Genomic DNA, 7500 nt, shown 5'->3' on the forward strand with positions numbered 1-7500 from the left:
AAGCAGCGCACTCGACCTCCAACACAACACGTCCCGTGTCTTGATATGCTCTCTACAAAAGCGTGCGCTAATGTAGGTACAAATTAATGTACGTCCCAGATAGTGACGATCTCTGGGAGGAAGAACCTTAAGGAACTCCCCGCACATATCAAGACTTATAGGTGAGAACGGCCAATCACCTATTTCTCTTAGTAAAACTCACAACTCATTCCTTGGGTTTGGAAGTGTCCATGTCGGTGCCGAGTACAAGTTACCGCGTTCAAAGTTTGGTAAGCAGCGCACTCGACCTCCAACATAACCTTCACGTCTTGATATGCTCTCTACAAAAGCGTGTGCCTATGTAGGTACAAATTAATGTACGTCCCAGATAGTGACGATCTCTGGGAGGAAGAACCTTAAGGAACTCCCCGCACATATCAAGAATTATAGGTAACGCTGCCAATTACCTGTTTCTCTTAGTAAAACTCACAACTCATTCCTTGGGTTTGGAAGTGTCCATGTCGGTGCCGAGTACAAGTTACCGCGTTCAAAGTTTGGTAAGCAGCGCACTCGACCTCCAACATAACCCTTCACGTCTTGATATGCTCTCTACAAAAGCGTGCGCTATGTAGGTACAAATTAATGTACGTCCCAGATAGTGACGATCTCTGGGAGGAAGAACCTTAAGGAACTCCCCGCACATATCAAGAATTATAGGTAACGCTGCCAATTACCTGTTTCTCTTAGTAAAACTCACAACTCATTCCTTGGGTTTGGAAGTGTCCATGTCGGTGCCGAGTACAAGTTACCGCGTTCAAAGTTTGGTAAGCAGCGCACTCAACCTCCAACATAACCCTTCACGTCTTGATATGCTCTCTACAAAAGCGTGTGCCTATGTAGGTACAAATTAATGTACGTCCCAGATAGTGACGATCTCTGGGAGGAAGAACCTTAAGGAACTCCCCGCACATATCAAGACTTATAGGTAACGCTGCCAATTACCTGTTTCTCTTAGTAAAACTCACAACTCATTCCTTGGGTTTGGAAGTGTCCATGTCGGTGCCGAGTACAAGTTACCGCGTTCAAAGTTTGGTAAGCAGCGCACTCGACCTCCAACATAACCCTTCACGTCTTGATATGCTCTCTACAAAAGCGTGCGCTAATGCAGGTACAAATTAATGTACGTCCCAGATAGTGACGATCTCTGGGAGGAAGAACCTTAAGGAACTCCCCGCACATATCAAGACTTATAGGTAACGCTGCCAATTACCTGTTTCTCTTAGTAAAACTCACAACTCATTCCTTGGGTTTGGAAGTGTCCATGTCGGTGCCGAGTACAAGTTACCGCGTTCAAAGTTTGGTAAGCAGCGCACTCGACCTCCAACATAACCCTTCACGTCTTGATATGCTCTCTACAAAAGCGTGCGCTAATAGGTACAAATTAATGTACGTCCCAGATAGTGACGATCTCTGGGAGGAAGAACCTTAAGGAACTCCCCGCACATATCAAGACTTATAGGTAACGCGGCCAATCACCTGTTTCTCTTAGTAAAACTCACAACTCATTCCTTGGGTTTGGAAGTGTCCATGTCGGTGCCGAGTACAAGTTACCGCGTTCAAAGTTTGGTAAGCAGCGCACTCAACCTCCAACATAACACTTCACGTCTTGATATGCTCTCTACAAAAGCGTGCGCTAATGTAGGTACAAATTAATGTACGTCCCAGATAGTGACGATCTCTGGGAGGAAGAACCTTAAGGAACTCCCCGCACATATCAAGAATTATAGGTAACGCTGCCAATTACCTGTTTCTCTTAGTAAAACTCACAACTCATTCCTTGGGTTTGGAAGTGTCCATGTCGGTGCCGAGTACAAGTTACCGCGTTCAAAGTTTGGTAAGCAGCGCACTCGACCTCCAACATAACCCTTCACGTCTTGATATGCTCTCTACAAAAGCGTGCGCTATGCAGGTACAAATTAATGTACGTCCCAGATAGTGACGATCTCTGGGAGGAAGAACCTTAAGGAACTCCCCGCACATATCAAGAATTATAGGTAACGCTGCCAATTACCTGTTTCTCTTAGTAAAACTCACAACTCATTCCTTGGGTTTGGAAGTGTCCATGTCGGTGCCGAGTACAAGTTACCGCGTTCAAAGTTTGGTAAGCAGCGCACTCAACCTCCAACATAACCCTTCACGTCTTGATATGCTCTCTACAAAAGCGTGCGCTAATGCAGGTACAAATTAATGTACGTCCCAGATAGTGACGATCTCTGGGAGGAAGAACCTTAAGGAACTCCCCGCACATATCAAGACAAATAGTTAAGAACGGCCAATCACCTGTCTCTCTGCGAGACGTGTATAAAACACTGAATATAACTCACAACTTAACCCGTAAGTAGGGAAGTGTCCATGTCGGCGCCGAGTGCAAGTTACCGCGTTCAAAGTTTGGTAAGCAGCGCACTCGACCTCCAACATAACCTTTCCCCGTCTTGATATGCTCTCTACAAAAGCGTGCGCTAATGCAGGTACAAATGAATGTACGTCCCGGATAATGACGATCTCCGGGAGGAAGAACCTTAAGGAACTCCCCGCACATATCAAGACCAATAGTTAAGAACGGCCAAGCACCAGTTAGGGAGTGCGTGTAGGCGCCGAGTACAAGTTACCGCGTTCAAAGTTTGGTATGCAACGCACTCGACCACCAACACAACACGTCCCGTCTTGATATGCTCTCTACATAAGCTTACGCAAATGCAGGTACAAATGAATGTACGTCCCGGATAGTGACGATCTCCGGGAGAGAGAACCTTAAGGAACTCCCCGCACATATCAAGACTGAGGTTTTGCCGTGCATGTCAGCGCCGAGTGCAAGTTACCGCGTTCAAAGTTTGGTAAGCAGCGCACTCGACCTCCAACATAACACTCCAACCTCGTTATAACTCATTATAACCACGTTAATGATCCTTCCGCAGGTTCACCTACGGAAACCTTGTTACGACTTTTACTTCCTCTAAATCATCAAGTTCGGTCAACTTCGGCCGTGCCAACTGCAACTCACGAAGGAATCGCGGAAGGTGTGCCTCCAGAGACCTCACTAAATAATCCATCGGTAGTAGCGACGGGCGGTGTGTACAAAGGGCAGGGACGTAATCAGCGCTAGCTAATGACTAGCACTTACTAGAAATTCCAGGTTCATGGGGACCATTGCAGTCCCCAATCCCTACTAAATGAGCATTTGGGTGATTTCCCGTTCCTCTCGGAATGGGGGCGCCATAAGGCGAGAACACGCTGCTGCTCACATTGTAGCACGCGTGCAGCCCAGAACATCTAAGGGCATCACGGACCTGTTATCGCTCAATCTCATCTTGCTAAACACAAGTTGTCCCGCTAAGCAGGGCAAACTAAGTGACGGGCACCCGTGAGGACACCCGCCACTCCTAACGTCAGGTGCGCCCGGAGGCACACTACTGACAGCGTTCTAGTTAGCTTGACTGAGTCGCGTTCGTTATCGGAATTAACCAGACAAATCATTCCACGAACTAAGAACGGCCATGCACCACTACCCTTAAGTTTGAGAAAGAGCTATCAATCTGTCTTACCTCAATAAGTTCGGACCTGGTAAGTTTTCCCGTGTTGAGTCAAATTAAGCCGCAAGCTCCACTTCTTTTTTTTTTTTTTTTTAAATTCTTCAAGAGTTCTTTATTGAGGACCATTGTTTCCCGAAAGAACCCCGCTCCTACCGGCGGGGGGTTACCACTAACGGATTTCCCCCCGCCGGGAATTCCGCCCGTTTGGGCCTTTCTCTTTATTTATTTGAATTCAAAAAACTTTTTTTTTTTTCACTATTTTTCCTTTCGTGAAAGGTTTTCGTTGCCGCCTTTTTAACATTAAATATGTTCCGGTAACCGTTGTCCTTGTCCTAATCCTTGCAGGTTTCACCGTATCATCACAGAGCTGCGTCAGCGCGCGGACACGTTCGCCGATGTTACGGCAGCTCGCTCGTCATCGTGAGGCTGCTTCTTCGTTCGGCAAGCTGGGAGCTCGGCAGCTCGTCCCGCGGGGGAGGCTGAGCCTCGACCTCCGCTTGCCGTTGCTCCAGCCGCCGCTGCCTCTCTCTCTGCCGCCGGTTAATGCGACGCCGCTCCACTTCCGCTGCAGATGGTGGTAGTCGCCCACGTCGTTGGCGACCCTGCGGAACAGCTCCTAGCACTCCGGCCCGACGCCTTTCCCGGTATTGGAGCTGCATAAAGTTACGCCGCAGTCGCCGCATCTCCATCGTGCGTGGGGAGGGAGGCAATCCCCGGCTGCGCGGGGGGATTGGCGGTTCTGGAGGGCTGACCTCCTCCTCCTCGACCTCCCCTGTCGGCTCCGCTGCGTCGTTGGCCGCTGCGTCATTGGCCGCTGCGCGTGCCAAGATTGCAGGGACGACCTCGTTCTCGCCGAGCCGCTCCTGCCGACGCCGCTGCCGCATTCGCCGGGCGCTGCGGTTGCGCACCTCCCGTCGCATCAGCAGTCTCCGCTCTGCCTCCGCCATGTCCTCGGGCGGGCTGGCTGCTGGATCTGGCTGAGCAGCCTCAGCGACTGCCAAGGTAAGCTGCTCCTGCCGCCAGTCCTCCTGCAGCACGGAGAGGATCCGCCGAGCCGCTTGCTGGATGCGGTCCCACGACTCCGCGCTCTCCAGCAGACGACTGCCGATGTTGTCCTCGTCGACGCCGTTCAATAGTTCCGCCCGAACATCCGCGAAGCGGGGACACACGAAGAGTACGTGGGCCACCGACTCGACCGACCCTGCGCACCTGGGACAGTCCGGGGACGGAGCGAACCCGAACACATGGAGGAATTCGTGGACGAATGCGTGTCCACTCAATACCTGCGAGAGGTAGAAGTCTACCTCCCCGTGCTTCCGTCCCGTCCACAGGCGCACGTCTGGCACTTGTCGGTGGGCCCAACGTACATAGCGGCTGGTGTTCTGCGCCGCCTCGTCGTCCCACTGTTGCTGCCACAGCTGCTGTGATGCCTCCTTCTCCTCCTGGCGAATCGCCTCTCGACTGCTGTCCGGGCTCAACTGCAGTCGGTTGTAGCAGCGGGCGTCTTCCTTCACCAGGAGGTGGTAGGGCAGTTCTCCGGCCAAAACCACCGCTACCTCGCAGCTGGTGGAGTGGAAGGCGCTCGTGATGCCCTGGGCCAGGGGCCGTTGCACGCGGTCCAAAATCCGCCTGCACCACTGCAGGTCCGCGGCTTCTGCCCAGACGGGTGCGCCGTAGCGGATGATGGACGCGGCCACTGCGGCGAGCAGCTTCCGCTTGCTCACTTGGGGGCCGCTGTGGTTGCGCATGACGCCACGCAACGCTCGCACCACACGGAGGGCCTTGTCCGCGACCATCTCGACGTGTGGGCGCCACGACAGGTGGTCGTGAAGCATGACCCCCAAGTAGCGGATCGACCGCTTCGAGCGCACTTCCACTCCACAGATGTTAACTGGGATATTTCTATACCCGCTGCGTTTGCTCGACACCATCAGCAGCTCCGTTTTCTCCGGTGCCAGGGAGAGATGGTGCTGCACCATCCAGCTGTTGACTGCTACCACGGCTTCTCCGCGATCGCTGCTGCGTGCTCCGGTGTTGTCCCCGCTGCCAGGATCGCAAGATCGTCGGCGAATCCCACGATGGAGGCGCCCTCAGGGAGCTCTACGGCTAGCACGCCGTCGTACATAATGTTCCACAATGTGGGGCCCAATATGGACCCCTGTGGAACACCTGCCGATACTCGGCGGGTAACCGGCCCGTCCGCCGTGTCGTACGTGAGCTCCCTGTCGGCGAAGTAGTCCTGCAGTATGCGGCACAACTGCACGGGGACTCCCTTCGCCTGGAGCGCCTCGGCGATGCTCTGCCAGCTAGCCGTATTGAACGCGTTACGGACGTCCAGGGCCACAACCATGAGGCAGCGCCGGTCACGGTTGTTTGTCCTTCCAAAGGACTTCGCCCTTCGTCCCGCGTCCACGACTTGCTGTATAGCCTGCAGAGTCGATCGCCCTCGCCGGAATCCGAACTGCTGCTCAGACAGTTGCGGACTCTCAGGATCCTCGATGTATTCGTTGAGCCGGTTCAATAGCAGCCGCTCCAAAGCCTTGCCCGTATTGTCTAGCAGGCAAATCGGGCGAAAGGACGACGGCTCGCCCGGTGACTTGCCTGGCTTTGGCAGGAGCACCAGTCGCTGCTTTTTCCACGGCTGCGGAAAGCAGGACGTGTCCAGGCACTCCTGAAACACCCGGCGGAAGGGCTCCGGTTGCTGCCTGAGAGCAACCGTAAGTGCGGCGTTCGGTACTCCATCAAGCCCAGGAGCCTTCCGCGGGTGCATGCTGGCTGCTATATTCTCCAGCTCGGTCAGGCCGATCGATCGGAGCGGCGCCATGTTGCCAACTCGGAGATCAGGCCACTCTACCGGCGGATGAACCGGGAACAAGGCGTCGACAATTCGCCGCAGTTCTGCTGGATCGCGTTCCGGGGCTGAGCGGGCCGCCTGGAACCAGTGGAAGACCTTCCGGAAAAAGTTTCCGGTTTCATCCTCCCTGATCGACAGCAAGAACCGGTCGAACGCCTCGTTCTTACTCAAACGAATAGCCTTCCGAAGGCTCTCTCTGGCAGCTGAGAGTTCCGTATGGAGCTGCTCTTCCGGCGGGATTGTTCTCCTCGCCATCTGCTCCTTTCTGGAGAGCTCGTCGATCATTGCCTGAATCGCCGGAGTCCACCAGTAAGCTGGCCGACCTGTGTGGTCCTGCGCTGGGAAGACCCGCGACATCGTCTCGTCGCAGACGCTGGTCAGCGACTCAACCAAGCTTTCGACGCTGTTAGCTTGACGGGCGAACCCAATCATGGCCAGCGCTTTCCCGAAAAGCTGGGAGTCAAACTGACTGGTCTTCCAGCGCGTACCGGCGTTGCTTACACGGGCCGGGCGCTGTCCACGCCGTGCTGCCCGATCCCTCGTTGGTGGTGGACTCACGCCAACCTCGTACCGGACGTATCGGTGGTCGCTCAGCGTAACCACGTCGGGCACGCGCCAGCCTCGGGCGCTGTCTTCGCGCGGGTCGAGACGGCTTATCGCACTGCTTGCGAATGTAACGTCCGGTCGGCTGGGCGGGAACCGAGTTGTGCCCACTCGGTTCCCCTTGAACGTTGGTAGGCAGTCTGCCTTGTTCAGTAGCACCAGCCCGAGGTTGTCCGCCAACTGGAGAAGCTCCAAGCCCTTCGGGCAAGTCCTGCTGCTTCCCCAGTCAAGGTGCATGGCGTTGAAATCGCCGGCCAGGAGAACCCGGCTGCACCCGCGGACGATCAGGTCAATTTTCTCCATAACACTCCGGAACTCGGGGACTCCCGTCTGCGGCGACACGTAGCAGCTCACAATTGTTACTCCTCCCACGTCGGCAGCAACCACACCGAGGGTCTGACGGTGCCTGATACGCTGTATCGGCAGCCGGTTGCCGTTTACGACGATGGCAACCGTCTTACTCTCGTCCGTCAC

This window comes from Anopheles merus, unplaced genomic scaffold (genome assembly GCF_017562075.2).
Source record: "Anopheles merus strain MAF unplaced genomic scaffold, AmerM5.1 LNR4000044, whole genome shotgun sequence".
Classification (NCBI taxonomy): domain Eukaryota; kingdom Metazoa; phylum Arthropoda; class Insecta; order Diptera; family Culicidae; genus Anopheles; species Anopheles merus.